The sequence below is a fragment of the Ictidomys tridecemlineatus genome, chromosome 3 (assembly GCF_052094955.1).
Source record: "Ictidomys tridecemlineatus isolate mIctTri1 chromosome 3, mIctTri1.hap1, whole genome shotgun sequence".
NCBI lineage: Eukaryota > Metazoa > Chordata > Mammalia > Rodentia > Sciuridae > Ictidomys > Ictidomys tridecemlineatus.
This window is the reverse complement of record NC_135479.1, coordinates 101,146,035-101,162,803: the sequence shown is the minus strand read 5'-3', so window position 1 is coordinate 101,162,803 and position 16,769 is coordinate 101,146,035. Positions and strand designations below refer to the sequence as shown.

At 43.3% G+C, this 16,769-nt stretch overlaps 1 long non-coding RNA gene across 1 annotated transcript in view; it reads left to right on the top strand.

Moving 5' to 3' along the window:
• The window catches only part of LOC144376302 (uncharacterized), a 34,434-nt gene extending 27,066 nt beyond the window's left edge, over positions 1 to 7,368 (top strand). Inside the window, exon 3 of the long non-coding RNA XR_013436605.1 lies at positions 6,738 to 7,368. This is a non-coding gene — a long non-coding RNA (uncharacterized LOC144376302). The remainder of the gene's footprint in view (positions 1 to 6,737) is intronic.
• The last annotated feature ends 9,401 nt before the right edge of the window (positions 7,369 to 16,769 follow it).

Genomic DNA, 16,769 nt, shown 5'->3' with positions numbered 1-16,769 from the left:
GACTGGATGGGAAATGACCTGCTGCCCCAGGGCTTCCCTGGAGTCCCTCACCACGCAGCCCAGGTGGCCTGGCCTCCTTTCCATTCTCCACCTGGACACACATCCACCCCCACCATCCTCCTAGATTTGACCGTCTTTCATTCAGAGGAATCTCAGAGAGGTCGTGGGTCTCCATGCTGTGAGGGATTTTAAGAGAAACAAGCCTGCAACCGTTTTAAAGGAACTTCTAACTAGAATGATGGGCTCCAAGGAGCTGACTGGGAGGCATTTCTTGGGCAGTGCCAGGCCTGCCCACCTGAGCCCTGGAAGACATCAGCTAGTCTCTGAAGGAAGGACAGGCGGTGGGTTCCTAATATGAAAGTCTGGAATCTGAAATGCCAAGTCTGAAACTGAGAGCCAACATGATAGTACCAGCGACCCCGTGTGACTGCCAGGGTTGACGGGCAGGCATCTTCCAGCCATGAGAATGAATTTCATGTTCACACTGAGGTGCCATCTCCAAGATATCTGGTTGTATATACACAAATACTCCAAAAAAAAAAAAATCCAAATCTGAAACACTTTTGGTCCTCAGCATTTCAGATAAGGGACATTCGACTTGTACATAAATTGGAAGAAAATTCACAGGACATCAACTTTGTATGGAAAAACAAGCTGCTTACGTCTTGCTGTTCTTTTTGATGTAGTTATTTTTCCCTTTGCTGTTAGTCCTAGAATGTTTTGTTAAAGAGTATATCTATGTTTTTAGGATGCCTGAATGAAAATTCTCTTTAAAGATCATTGCTGTGGTGGGAGAGGTGGGGTGGGACACTACAGCAGGAGTTCTCCGCTCTGGAGATGGAAGATCTGTGCAGGGAGCCCCATGGGGGGACGGCATCATCCCCTGTGACTATGTACAGCTGCTGCAGTGCCCCCGTCAATCCCTGGCTTCCACAGATACTCACTGCTCTGGGGCCTGGCCTACTGTGCTCTCCACAAAGGACCTGTCCTGCTCACAGTCCCTTGAAAGGAGAGCCTGCAGTGCTTCACCAGCAGCTCAGCCGAAGGTCCAGAGAGCAGCTGTCCTGTCTGAATCCACACACTGGTGCCGAGGGGCCTTAGAAGACCAACCGCTGATGAAATCCCTCATGTACGAGGTAACCGCATTTCACCATCTCTTCACTGGCAAATACTGCTTCAAAGGGCTTCGGAGAGAAGATCTGACCTATATTCAGGCTTCTTTGACTTTGAATGCAGCACACGTTTTCCAGAAGGAAATCGATATGGTTTGAGGGTAGATTCAAACGACATATTTCATTTCCAAAGCAGCGCTTAGAGGATTCAAAGGGCTTCATTTAAAACTCTGTAAAATCTTATTCTTTCTGTCTTTTTAGTTGTTCTTATACATTAATTTGACAAATATCGATTGACCACTTATTATGAGCCAGGTGTAGTTATAAATTGTTGGAGATATCAAGCTACCTCAGCTCTGAAGAACTCCATAATTTGGAGGTGACAGTCTCTTGAAGAAATGATCTGAAATACAATGTGACCATTAGTGTAGAGAGACTGTGGACTGTGTTCATTGCTTCACTGAGGAGCCTCCTCACAAAGGGCATAGAAATTAGACAAGTGAGCAAGGACCTTGGTGGCTGCAGGGTGACAGGTGCACAGGTATAGGCCCTGACGGCCTGTGCTTCCGTGGTACTATAACCTTGTAGCCTGTGTGCACACCGCGTCCAGCAGGAATGCACTTAGCATCTGACTTTATCAGCAGTTGGAGCAACATGAAGTGGGCTGGAGGCTTTTGTGTTTGACTTATGATCATGATGTTTGCCAGCAGTGGTTGATATTTCTATTGTTCTTTTACTGGTTTCTTTTGGTTTTATGTTTTACTTGCATTTAAGTTGATCGTCTCAAGCTTTAGCCTGTGAAAGAATCAACCTGAGTCGGTAAAACGCAGGTGAACTGAGTTTTCTCAAGGGGCTGATTGCGCCTGAGAACCTGTATTTTAAAAAGCTGAGAACTTGTATTTTAAAAAGCTGAGAAAAAGCCCAGAGTGATTTCCAGTAAAGTTGTCAGAAAGTTACACTTTGGAAAGCACTGCATTAGAGAGGCTAGAACATCTCGTGGAGTTTGGGTTCCATGCTATAATAGGGTCACCTGGGCTCCTCCATGGGGAAGAGACTCAGGCACCAGGGTGGCAACAGGAGCCCAGCAGGGGAGAGACAGGGTGGTTTGCATCAGGGATGTTTTGTGCTGTTAGTAAAAAGTGGTCACAGTCTGAATGTATTTAGCCAAATACAGTTTCTTAGAAATTGAATATAGTTTGTGAAAGAAAAAATAAATAATGAATAATGGCTGCAAGATATGATTCAAGTACTTCCAAAGATTTTTTTTTTAAACTGAGATGATTAAAATGGGGGAAGGATTTGGCTGGGGAAGGAATAGCAATTAAGTAGTTATTTCTTCATATGCTAAGTCTGAGATGTGTTGAATATTTAAATGAGTGCTGGGTAGATGGATATGAGTCTAAAGTGTAGGACAGAGGGCAAGATATGAGATATAAAAGTACAAGAGGAAGAATACTTCATAATACCACCTTCTAGAGATCGACACTGTTAACTGCTGTTTGCTTTCTCCTAGCCTTGTTATGCAGGTATATCATTTGAATAGAAAACATATTAAAAAAATATATAGCTCTAGTTAGAAATGATGATATCTTATTGCCGCAGTCTGGCTGGGCACAATTCAGGAGCCACTTGTCAAAAGAAACTAACTTTATTTTTAGAACTACAAACGCCAAGCAAAACAGCTCCTCAGAAAAAAACCCTCAGAGCCCAACTGCCCACCACTGGCTTCCACAAGCCTCCCACCCACACAAGCCTCACCACCTCCCACAATCCTCCTGCTCTTGAGGCCGATTGGCTGGGTCATGTGGGCGGAGCCAAAGAAGTCCTCCAATGAGCAGCTCCGTGGTCTGAAAGGGCAGGGAAACAGCCCAGTGAGCAGCTCTGTGGAGGAGCCAATCAGCTAGATGTTGCTGGGGCTGCTGTGAGCCAATCATCAGCTGGCATTCTGAAGGGCAGGGAAACAGCCCAATGAACATCACCGCAGAGGAGCCAATCAGCTAGATGTTGCTGGGGCCACTGTGAACCAATCATCAGCTGGCAGTCTGAAGGGCAGGGAAACAGCCCAATGAACATCACCGCAGAGGAGCCAATCAGCTAGATGTTGCTGGGGCCGCTGTGAGCCAATCATCAGCCGGCAGCTGGAAGTTTGCTGGCAGCTGGAAGTTTGCTGGGGCCCCTTTGGCTGTGGCTCTCAACATCTTATTTTCTCATATGATTTGGAAAGACATTGTTGCAACTCAGAAAATGACAAGAGTCCTTCTTTCATAGTGACCTCTGTGCATAATCTGCCAGATGTGCTTGCCTGTGTCTATAGCTGCCACTTGGAAGAATCTGGATGGCCTTTTACCTGGACCAGCCTCTGACTTCAGAGGCACTGTTTGTTGCCACATCCTTTCCAACCAAGACTGAAGATAGATAGATGAGGAAGCAAGACTGGACAGTGTCCGAAAGAAAACGCTTTCTGCCCTCAACTACAAATTAGCTTGTGCCACAAACACTATTCTATTGCTAAATTTCTTTTAATATAATTCAGGCACTGAGGACAACAATTCCATGCAAACCTTCTGAAGCAGCAGTTATAGTGAGCTCCCAGTGCAGGTGGAGAGGTATCAGCCTGACCTTTGGCACCTACACAAGCTTCTTCACCAAGAGACTGCTTCCAGTAGCGCAGGGACTCCCTGTCCTTCTTGAACTTGAACCTCAGTCGAAATCTCCTGGAGAGGTGCTTAAATCCGGAATCCTAAGCCCCACCTTGGAAGTTTTGACTCACTAGGTTTGGGTGGGGCCCAGGAATCTGCAAGTTCCCAGATGCTACTGCTGCTGGCTTAGTGACCACCCTTTGGAAAACACTGGTTTTGAGGATGAGGACAGCATCTACTTTATGAATTTGTGGTGAAGGTTAGATGAGTTAGTTGATGACTACGAAGTACTTAGGATGAGATTGGCACATAGTGTGTAAGATTGCAGGAGCAAAGTATACCAGAGCCAAAGTCTTGTTTTCAAGTTAGGACAATTATGGGTCACTGGAAAAAGTCCCCTTTTAATGTCTGCAGTTTCATCAGTGTTTATGCTGAGGGTGTGATGGCAAGTAATAACAAATTGCATGAAGCAAAATAAATTATATGACCTGAGGAGAAATCATGTATGTGAACACTGGGTGGTAACAGGGTGCAGAGTTAGGAGCACCAAGTTGGAGTCACCTGTCTGTCTTTTCCTGGCACTGTGACACCTGTTGGCAATGGTAAAATGACAAACACCTCACACGTGGTCCTGCTTCTGCTGCCAAGCTGCCTTTCATCACGTGGTTGGTGTGACTGGCTACACTGCAAGATGAGGTTTGCTGATATGGAAGCATCTAGGTGATTCTACAGCTATCTCACCTGAGACCTTCTGCTTGATCACATCAGAGCCACGAAATTTGACATTTTGAGTTGCAGGAATGATTTCGGCATTTATGATGCTAATATAATTTTCTTAGCGTTTCATATTACAATGGGATTTAAGTAAAAATCGCCCTCAAATTTAGGTTCCCTGTATAACTGTCTTTTTCTCCTACCTAACACAAAACTAAGGGTTGCTCTGATGGGAATCGTGGACCACAGGGTGGATTGGTGACACCAATGGGCCTGCTGTGATGGTTCTCCAAGACCCATGGGGTCTCCTATGGCTCACTCTGTTTTTGACATAATTCTGGATAAAAATTCAACACTCACATTGATTCATCCAGCTCTCTAGGAATATTTTTACTCATCTTCTTCACGGATGTGTTTTCTTCACTCTATTTTAGCAATCCGCTTTCATTCCAATACTTTGGATCTTTAGTTATACTTGTTTTTCACTGAAAGTTTGAATTTTGACCTTTCATCCTTTGATCAGGCCCTTGATCTGCTCAGTTGCTCCCCGCCCTGGCCCCATGCAGCCTGGAGTCCCCTGTTCTCATGTTCCTCTGCCTGAGCCTGCTGGGTGGTCCTCTCACCCTCCTTCTCCTAACTCCTCAGCCCCTTCCCTTGGCACTGTCAATCTTAAACCAGTGCCTCCCAAACTTTCCTGTCCCCTTGGATTTCCCAGGGCTGAAAAAGGCCCAAGGTGGGTTGACTGGCATCATGACAAACGTGTGGTTCACAGTCACAGCCAAGCCCCGACACGCCTGGGCACAGCCTGCACTGCCAGCCACCCACGTGAGTCACGGTATGTCTTGGGCCATCAGGGAGCTGCAGCAGGACCTCATTCTGAAGTGATGACTGACATTCCTCCAGAGGAGAGTCCCAGGGAGGCAGCTAATGGACCGATGCCATGAGTCACGCAGGGCACGATGGTTGTGATTTCACTAAGCCTTAGTTTTCACTGCCAAATTTTCTCTGCCACCACTCAGCAACGTGGCAGCCGGATTTCTGGACTCTGATTTGAGAAATGCAGCTTTCTCCGGCTCTTTATGTCTTGTTGTTTCATTTCAGCAAAAGGATTGTTTAAAAGCCTCTAGACATCAAGCAAACTCTGGACTACAGGTGCGAGGCCTGCAGCCTCTGTATGGCCAGCCACTGGGTGCACCTGTGCTGGCCGCCAGGCTCTTGATTAATTCCTCTTTCCTAATTCAGTTTCCAAACTAAAGCCGCAGTACTATGTTTGGGATCCCCTTCCCTGAAAAAATCTTGGAGAAATTGTCATTTCTTTCTCAGATGACCAGCCTTCTTCATTTTCCCAGGACTAAAGATTTTTCTCAAAATGTAGAACTCACAAGGCTAACACTTGAATCACCCTGGGAAAACCTGGGTGAATTGGTCACCCTGCTTATGGCTCATTCTTCCCTCTTGTCCCCAAGCTCACTTTATCAGAAAGGTATCATTTTCACAGTCTTGAGAAGCAGCGTTTTCCAGGGACCTCTCTTGAGTTCGCCTTTTCTCCTGTGGCACTGCTGACTTTAAATATTTTAGTGCATTTATAAAAACTATAAAAGTTGTCCTGAGTTTCTATCACATGTGCCCCTGCAAACACCCTGTCCCCAAGCGCTTCACTTTCCTCACACTGGGAACTCAGCTCCCGCTGTGGGAGGGGTGCACGGAGCCCAGGCCCCAGCACAGCCCTCCCACGGTCCCTTCCACCACTCATTCTGCCCTCTTCCTGCCACCACCTCTGGCTGAGAGGTGCGTCCTAAAGAAGGACATCTTGCCAGATGGTTCTCCTTTCTCTGGACCATTCTACAGTGTCTCCTGAGGCACTTCCGCTGCCTGTGGCCTGATCCTTTCCTTTAGGCTCTCTTTCCTAATGCAGGGGTGGTTGGCTCTGTGTACTCTCCCCTCCTGTGGGAGGGGAACATGTCCCCTCATGTTGGGGGGGAAGTGTGTCCTGCTGTAAGCCTCACTCCACAGCACTCCCCCCTTGTCCTCTCTCATCAGCAGGTCAGTGTCCCCCGCACACCTTGACCACCATTGTTTCTTTCATTCGTGAAGCTGGGTGTTTTCATCATTGTGATATGTTTAGTGGGCCCCAGGGACCTTGAGGAGTAGAGAAAACTGCAATTATTTGTCATCGTCACTAGAACCATCACTTTGGGAAAAGATGCCAATTATACATTTTTTTTTTCAAATTCTTCATGAATATTTATCTTGTCCTTTCACTTGGGCGCAGGTGGTGTTTTGGGGACCCATGCAGAGGCAGGCTTCTAGAGGACTCTGTGGGGACTCACATGTCAACTAACCTGGAGATCAACTAACACAGCTTCCCCCTCAACCAACCTGGAGATCAACTAAGTACAGATTTCGAACGGGTTTGTCACTTTTGCCCATTCTGCTACTTGTCTGTTTCCCAAAAGGGAAAAACTAAACCAAACCAACAAACAAACAAAACAAATTATCACTGTAATTAACAGTTGAAAACTTTTTTAAACACTGGTGGAGAGTTTTTTGCAAGACTTCAGTGGTCTTGCATTAAGCATTTTTTTCCCATCAGTTAAAAAAAATAGCTTTTAAAAATCCAAGCTTCTCTTTTTAAAAATGCAGACTTCTCTTTATCCTAATGAAAACATTTCATGGAAAATCAGTGAAGTGTTTCTGATTTAAGAAACTCAAGAGATGACATTCTCTCTCTTAGACACTCAGCATTTCAACTTAAAAGAAGACCATGACAATTTATTCTTATTTCTTTGTGACTTGCAAATAGACGCCATAAGAAAGGATTGTTTTCCCCCCTGTGTAGTTGAATACACATCTTGAATTTAATTAAGCTGTTATGATTAAAAAAATCTAATTTTCCCCCTGTATGTCTGAGTTTTGTGGGTTTTCATACTAGCTTTCTTAACGTCAAATCCTTCTGCACACTTATTATTACTGCATGGTGTGGTTCTGCAAAGCTCCATCAAAGGCTGAGCTCCGTGGATAATGAGACTCCCCCCATTCTTCAGACTACATTAGTGGAGCTGAAGGTTTGTTTTGTTTGGCTGGGCAAACAGCAAGGAATACTTTAACTAACTCTGAGATTGCAAACTTTGTAAATCCAATGACACTAAAGATAAATGTAAAAGAGTTCTTTCCCTGTAAAATTACTATCACCCAAATGAATCATTCCTCAATATGTTCAATGTATCAACCCTTCTTGAGTGCCTGTGGTGTCCCAGATGCTGGGCATAAGGTGAAATACAGAGCCCTTCCTTTGAAGAGCTTCCTGTCATCACTCCCCATGTGATGGTGACCACTCATGTGCTGGAGTTTTGGGAATACACTCCGATTCAGTTGTCCCCGTAAGTTCAACCATATTTTGGTACTATGATTATTGGATTATGGTAGACAGGCAGAGTTTCATCTGAAACATAATTAGAACTTTGACTCAGTACTTGCCATAGGAGATCCACTCCTTGGACCCCCCAGGACAAGCATGTTTGATTTGATTCTACATTTTTTCATGAATTCCTTCCTTTGCCTTTCTTCTACTTCTGCCTAGTTCCTTTTAGAAATATTAAATAAAGCTGACCATTGGAATATACATGGCACTGAGGAGAGTGGCAGGTCCCAAACTTCTGGGTTTTCTTTCCACCTTTCTTACCTTCCACCCTTAGTCTACTTTTCTACATCTTACACCATCCTGGACTTTCTTCTCCTGTGTCCATGTGAAGTGACATTTCCATGATTAGGGAACCATTTAGGTACTGGCCCCACAAGGCATCTCTGCCTCTGATCTCTTCTGAGTTCAGTTTAGAGCCGCCTGAATTTGAATCCTGTTCTGACCCTTGTCCACTCGCTATAGGACTTGGGGAAATTACTTAACCTCCAGATGCCACAGTCAGTATTCACGTCAAAAGTGAGCTTGGTGACAGGCAAAGCTTGTAGGTTTGTTAAGGAAGATTACATGAGTTAATGCAAAGAAGTGGACTAAATGATGATATAAAACACATGGGGTCATTACCAGGCCTGATTTAGTGTGGTGTACATATGTGTGTGTGTGTGTGTGTGTGTGTGTGTGTGTGTGTGTGTGTGTATCTATCCATCTGTCTATATGTATATGATATGTGTGTATATATGCTTTTTTGTAGGTGTGTGTATATACATGTTATATGTGCATACACATGTGTATATTTATGTGTGTGTGATACATTTGTCAATTTGGACTATTATAACACCACAGGCTGAGTAATTTAAACAACAAAATTCATTTCTCACAGTATTGGTAGAAGATGTGTCTTTGGACTCTAGGAAGTTCAAGGTCAAGGTGCCAATAGACCTGGTGTCTGGTGAGGTGCTGCTTGCAAATTTGCAGACGGCTGTGTCCTGGAATGGTAGAAAGCAGACGAGGAGGGCAAGTGTCTCTTATGAGGACACTAATCCCATTCCTGAGGGCTCCACCCTGGAGACCCAGACCCCTCTGAAAAGCCCCACCAGCACCCTCACATGAGCGTGCTGACACACGGGGGTCTTACCCACCCTCTGCCCTCACCCTGTCTGTTCACTCCCCACACCACACACTTGCTGGCAGGCCATCTCTCTGGGGCAGACCTTCAGTGGACTCCTCTTCACTGTGTCACAGTCTGTCTCCTCACCATGGAGAGCACGCCGTGGGGGCCAGCCCTGCCTGGTGCTGGCATCTTGGCTTTGACTCCCTTGCTCAGCGTGCTCTGGTTACTTCCATGATGGCTGTTGGAAGGAATCAAATCCCTTTCCACCTGAAGCCTTCAGGTGGCTACGCCTGAGCAATTCTTCCCGAGCCCTTCATGCCTCTCCATGGGTCTCATTCTTCAAGTATCAGCTGAGATATGACCCTGAGGGGAAGAGTTTCTGACCACCCTGTCAGAAGTAACCCATCCATTCCAGCCTCCTTACTTTTTACCACAGTTCCCAGTACAGCTTGCTCATCAAACCCCAAAACAGTGTGGCCTGGGAAGAGGGAGTCAGGAAGAAGGCACCACGTTGATGGCACTGATCCCGTCCCAGTGCATCCTTCCTAGTGACAGGACAATCCCTGGAAAGGAAGCAAACATCATCCATGACAAGACCGTCCCTTCCCCGGGGAGGAGACATCCATCAACCCTCAATGGCAGACTCTGGGAGGAAGCCATGGCACTGAGCCTTCCCCAAGTAAATCCTTCCCCAGTGACAGAACAACGGGACCCTGAAGGGAAAGAGATAAGCACTGACCCCAGACCCTCTATTCTTCTCCAAGTAACAACATTGCCAGTCAAAACAAATTTCAAACTCTTACTACCTGTTTCCTGAGTGCCCAAACTGACACGCTGTGTCCATAATCAAGTCACTTCTCAGTGTAACACAGGTAAGTACAGACTCCCCCCTTGGCCCGTAGCTCATTTTCCACCTGGAAAGTCAGTACACCAGATGCGTGATTTCCTAGCTGAGTAAGGGCTGTGCTGATCCGTGAGGTGTGCACCAGGCTCATTCATTTTTTGCTAGCTCTCTGTCCAGTCCACATTCATATGCATAATCTGCTCTCTTGCCCTAGAATGAGGGGCGTAGTAGGAAAGGGACTCTGCCTCTTTTATTCACCGTTGTAATAGATACCCATTCAATAGTGTTAGGAGAGAGAAAGAAGGAAAGGAGAGGAGAAGCAGGAAGGAGGGAGAAAAAATTAATGCATCTGTATTTTCAAGATGTTACTAAAGCTTCAGACCTCATCAAAATGGATCTCCTTTGAAAGGAAATATGGACATCTATTACTAGGGAGTAAGATATTAGGGACAACAGGGCTGGGAAAAGGGAGTCAGGAAGAAGGAACCACATTGATGGCATCAATCCTGTCCTAGTACATCCTTCCTAGTGACAGGAAGGATTGCCTCTCATGTGTGAAGCCTGGGTTTGAAGAAAAGACAAAAGCACTAACTGCACTGTGTCAGCAGCAGGTTACCTGCAAGATGAGGTGATTGACCTGCAGTTGCCAGCGTGGGGGAGTACAGGTCTGGTCCTGCATCAGAGGGACTGGATGCCCAAGGAATGTGCTAGGTGAGGTGCACATCTGTCATGAGTGAAGATGACCAGGAAGCAGTGAGGCTGTCTCTGGAGGCAGCAAACAAGCCAACGTGGGGACCATGACACTCCTGATTCAAACCCCTGAGAACCGGGGAGCAGCGGCAGTTACTTCAGGAGGGCTGAAAGGGGGCCAGGCAGCAGTGCAGCCAGCAAGGCCCTGGAACCGAGAGTGCTTTAACAGTGACCTCTGGCACCCTTGCACAACAGGGCTGGGTGATGGGAAAGAGTTTAAGCACGTGACAGTTGGAGGCACAGACAGGAAGCACACACACACACAGTTGAGGGTTATTGCAGCCACCTCCATATTGAGACACCCCTTTTGGGGTTGCTGGCTCTTCTTTAAAGGAAACCTGGCAAGGGGTGGGTATGGGAAGGCACGTAGGAGTGACATCAGTCTGGTGACCTCAAGATGGGTTCTGGTGGGTGGGCTGGTCCCTCTCAGAATCCTCAGGCTGATCTGGTCTACAGTATCGGAGCAGTAGATGGAGCTGGAAAGTCCCTAAACTATAGGTTCCTCAAAATATCCTCTCTCTCATGATTTCGCCTATTGTTTAGTTAATTAACAGTGCACAGGTAGGTTTACAGATTGCCCAGGAATTGGGGAGTAACAGGCCTGGGCGAGACCGGCTCAGGGAGAGACAGGCTGGGAATGAAGACAGAGCTGCTGATTCAAATCTTCCTTCCCATCCTTCCTTCAGGTCTCCTTCCTGCTGATTCCTTCTGCCCTGCTCCAGCCACACCCATAGTAATATTACTTTGGTTACTTCAATCTTTCGATCTTATAAGCAATGCCAACACTTAACATACATGGGTTCCCAGTATGAATGAGGTTGTATCTATGAAAGTGGCTTCTCCATGGTACAGAGTGCACCCAGGTTTTTAATTCGAGCAGCTATTGCTAAATCAGCCTTCTCAGAGTTTGTTTCAACTTTTACTCCCAGAAGAAATATAGAAAATAGCTCCTTTTTCGTACCATTGCCAGCAGCTTTTCTTTTGTTTTGCTGGATTTTAATCAAACTGTGATTTTTGCCAATCTGACAAGAAGAAAATATCTCTAACTGAATGTCTTTGACATCTGTGAGGTTTGGGTTTTATTTATGTATTCTCTTCTGAAGATGTTGTTCGTGACCTTTACTGACATTTCAGTTGGGCTGTCGATCCTTCCTTACTGATTTGTAACGGATTATAACCTATTAATAAGGTCGACGCGCTGTGATAGGAGTTGCACATATATCTCCCCAGTTTTGCTTTTTATAGATTTTTTTTCTTGGCTGTGATGACTTTTGGAAGTTGGATTTATCAATCATTTATTTGGCTTCTGGGTTTCTATCAAATTTAGAAAAACATTCTTCAAGTTTATTTTAAAATGATTCCCATGTTTTCATCTGTATATTTGAATTTTATGCTGTTTAGGACAACATTTATGAAATAAATCATTTTTTTCTTTACTGACTTGAGATATCACCTCCATTAAAGACCAAATCTCTTTATGTATTTGGTCTTTCCCAAATACTGGTTTGCATTATTATAACTATGTGTGCATTTTATAGAGATGTATGTCATACATACGTAAATGCCCATATATTGTCTGAATTGTTATAGTTTCATAATGGCTTAACTTCTGATGAATTGAATCCTTCAATACTCTCTCTTTTATCACTTTCCTAAGATTTTTCTTTATTGGTTTTGTAGAGGAACTTAAATGAGCTTTTTTTCTGTTTAGCTTGTTGTGCTGGATACCATATGGTATTAAATATTCCTTCCTGAAGCTATAGACTGTCTGTTCCCATCTTCTTTGGCATCTTGTAGGAACAACTGAAAATCATATTCCTATGTGTGTATATTTTTGCTGATATTGTAATTAGAGTTATTTTCTAATATTGCATCTTCCAACTGGCTGTTATTGTTTATTCATTTATTTGGTGAATTCTATTGTTATATTTTTCTTTTGTCTCTCTTTGATTTTCTTTTAGGAACACCAGGTTTTTAACCAAGATATGCACCTGAATAATCTGTGCTATAAAAAAGAATGCAAATGCTTGATTCCCATCCCTAGAGACACAGTAAGCCCGTGGGTGCTCTGAACGTCTTTATTGTATACAAGTTCTCAGACCTAAGTAGCACAAAAACATTATTTTAAAATAAGAAGATAACAAGCTAAGAATACTGAGTCCTGGCTGGTTGGCATTAGAGATAACTGTAAAATAGGGAATCCATGATTTTCTGAGTATTAAATCTGTTCACGAGTGTATGCATGACAACATAGCACTCTTCCCCACTCCCTGACATCTGTCCTTTTTTCTTAGAAGGGAAGTACTAATGATGTGATCTCAAGATCTGCATGTAAACAAAGCCTACGTAATATGCTCTGCAAACCTGCTTTTTAAAATTAATGTGTTACTCTTATGAGAATTTGTTAGCATTTCTTTATATTAATGATAATGGTATGACCTTTCTATTTTGAAGCAGATTTTATATGAAAATGAAGGGAGGAAAGAATTGGAGGAGGTCAAATGTATGCACATATGGGACTATTCCACTGATCTATAAAATTAATATGTTAATAATTTAAAAAAAAATCTTACAAAGGAAACCCATATTGCTCAGCTGCTTGCTCGAACACAGGTTCTGCCATGTTATAAATGCTTTTGAAAACAAATTTCACCTAGAAACAGTTTTTTGATATACAACCGCAAATACCACTCAGCAAAGTTCCAGTATCTGCACAAATTTTCTCAGTTCTAAAGTTCTTTAAAACTATTGTTTTGCTAAGAGGAGAGACAGGGATAGACACCTTTGCAGTACTGCAAGTAAACTGCTGGGGAAGAAGTAACTGCAGGACCTTGGGGATTCCCCCTCTTTTTAACGTTTTTATTAGTGCATGTAGTTTATGTAATAGTGAGGTTCATTTTGACATATCCATAATGCATATACTATAGTTTGCTTCATTTCAGTCCCCAGTACTTCTCCTGCTCTCCCCTCCTCCCTCCCTGATCCCTTCCTCTGCTCTATTGGTCTTCCTTCAATTTAGTTTTAATTGGTATATTCTAGTCAGGGATGAAACCTGAATGCACTGTGATGTATTTCTATGTGCACAAAGCATATGTTGGTCTACCTCACTCCCTAGTTCTTTCCCTTTCCCTCCACTCCTCTCTCTCCACTGTTCTCCACTGATTCTCCTTCTATTTTTGTGGGACTCCCTACATTTTGTGTTCCTTTTTTCTCTGTAGCTTCCACAGAGGAGAGAAAACTTTGACCTTTTTTCTAAGTCTGACTCATGGTGATAAAAGCAAATACTTAAACATTATCATGGGAAAGTCAATTCAGGAACCCCATCCCATTTCACAAAATAGCCATGATAAAGCCAATTCTGTTTAGGTGAATCTTGAAGAATGGGATTAATGTCATATAAGGGTGCGTCTTCTCTGTTAACTGTCCTTTTATTATTTTCTTGTTGAATATTAATTGCCCAATAAAATAATAATAGTCAAATAGAGAAACATGGTATATGTGCAAAAGATAAATGGAACTAAATTAATTTACAACAGAAAAATTTATGTAGAGAGGGAAGCACAGTAACAGTGCTTGATTCCAGTGCTGAGTAATTTTCTGTTGTTTCTTTTTATGTATTAGTTTTCTCAAGCTGCCATGCCAGAATCCCATGGGCAGGTGACTTAACAGAAATTTATTTTCTCATGGTTCTGGGAGCTAGAAGTCCAGGATGAACAGTTGAGAGATTTGGTTCCTGGCGAGGGCTCTCTCCTTGGCTCATGGATGGATCCATCTTGTGTGTCCTCATAGGGTTTCCTCTGTGCATGTTGGGGGAGGAAGGCCTGGCTCAGCTGTTCCTTACTCTCATAAGATGTCAGTCCTATCTGATTAGAGAGCTACCCTTATCGTCACACTTAAATTAAATTACCTCCTTCAAAGTCATACCTGTCTCCTCAATTACCTATCTCCAAAGTCAGTCACATTAGAGGTGGGGCTTCAATATATGAATTCTGGGGAGAGGTGAAAATAGTTCAATCTATCCTTTCTCGGTTGCTTTCTGCCTGTAAAATCTTAACTCGTCTTTTGTGCTACTAATCATGTCCGCGATCTGCTGTGGATTGGATGGTTTGAGAATGATTGGTACCTTCCAACTCGTGGTGAGGTTTACTCCCCATTGAGAGGTGTTAATGGAGTAGAAGTTTAACTTGAAAGTGACATTCAGAGATGGGGCCTTTGGAAGTGGTTAGGACTGGATGAGCTTGTTGGGGTTGAACCTCCATGACTGAATCTTGGTGGCTCTGTAAGAAGAGAGAGCAAGACATACTTACACATATGAGCACTCTTCCTGTCCCTTGCCACATAATGGGCCACCTCAGGACTCTGCCAGCAAGTAGGCCATCACCAGATGCGTCGTCACTCCTTGACCTTTCACCTTAAGAAACATGAGCCAAAACAAGCCTCCTTTTTTTTTTTTTTTACAGAGTGGCCTGCCTCAAGCATTTCATTATAGTAACAAAATACAGAATAATGTGTGGATCTCCAAAGATGGGTTAAACTAGTGTGATGGAAGAAGAAATATCTTAAATCTTAAAGGCAGAATAAATCCTTCTAAAATGCTTTGTCCAAGTTCACTGAATAGTCACACTATAAATATTATGAAAAAGCTCTGGCCAGACATGGAAGAGTCTAATTTAAAAATTCCTCCACAAAACAGCAACAGTAGCATAAGTAAAGCTTGTATTTTGGCATCTGGCCTTTACTTGGTAAGCCCTCAATAAATCATAGAACAGGAGAAGGGCTTCCCACAAAGCTGTGATCAGGTGCAGGCTAAGGGGAAATTATTGTTCACGACGGGAGTTCCAAGCCGTTCTTGACTCTTCCTGGAGCTTGACTCCTAAGTTCTGGAAAGCTGTTAACATTCCTTCCAATTTGAATGTCAAATGTCTGTTAAAATTTCCTTAGGTTTCTTCTCTTCTGGCAGATCATTTTGTTCCAAGCCTATTTATAGACAAAATAAAACTATAGCAGGGGCTGTGAATGGTGCTTTGGGCTCTTTGTTCTCTCCGTAATGGAGTCAAAGGTGACAGAAAGCAGCCGAGTTGGTGGGCGAATCACCCCCATCTATTGGCTTCAGGCTTCTGAAGAAACAACTAAGAATTCTTGCCCCAGGAGGCAAGAGAGGGGCTTCCTGGGCTTCAGTCTCTGCAGAAAATTCTGCAGGGGAAGTAGCTCTTGTGAGTCTGCTTTATCTAAAATCAGGGCAGCCCTGGGTCAGTGTTGGGTTGGGAATCAAAGTCTGGCCTCCTCAATGAGGCAAGCTCAATATGTCAGCATGTAGTGAGAACAAGCCTCAGAGGTTTGTTCCTGTTGCAAGAATCTCCTTGGGACAGGTCCCTTATCCCTGCTGGCCCACAAATTCTCCCCAAGAGACATTCTTGCAACTCTAGAACCACTTAAAAAAAAATTCTGTGACACTAGTCTCCACTCTCATTTTATTCTTAACATTTTAGAAATGCATTTATTAGTTACATATGTAATTCTTTTTGTTTATATTCTTAATGCAAGTGACCTTTTACTTCATAATTTCTATGTGTAACAATTTATTCTCACAAGGAATTCTTTCATATCATTTATCTGTAAAAGGAGTTAGCACAAATTCTTTTTATAGGGAAACAGGGGGAAATCTGGAAAGGATTGCTTCTCAAATTCTGTTTGTTGCCTAAGGAATATAAAAAAAACCTGATTTACCCTATTTTATTCAACAACAAGTAAGTAACAGATTTATTTGGTGAATAGTTATCTACTACATCCAATGTGCCAGATACTACTATCTCCTTTTGCTCTTTATTCCACAAATACAATTCTCCATTTTGTTGTAATTGCACATTGATTTGACAAAATTGAAAGAATATCTCCTGCTTAAAATCCAATCTTGGGCTCCTTCAAGAAAGCTATACACATCTATGTTCCAAATGCCTCTTATTGCCCACTAATTTCAGAGGATAAATAGGTATAATAGCTTTTGGGCAAGCCTTTGCACCCTGATTTAAAGCTTAACTTTGCATGTTTGATCTAAAAATTAGGGTGCTTTTGTGTTTAGATCATGAAACAGTACACTGAGACTTCTATAAGATAAGAAGTGTAGAAATTTACAAAAATAAAATAGCAGAATACAACATACACTAGTATGGCAGTAGGTAAA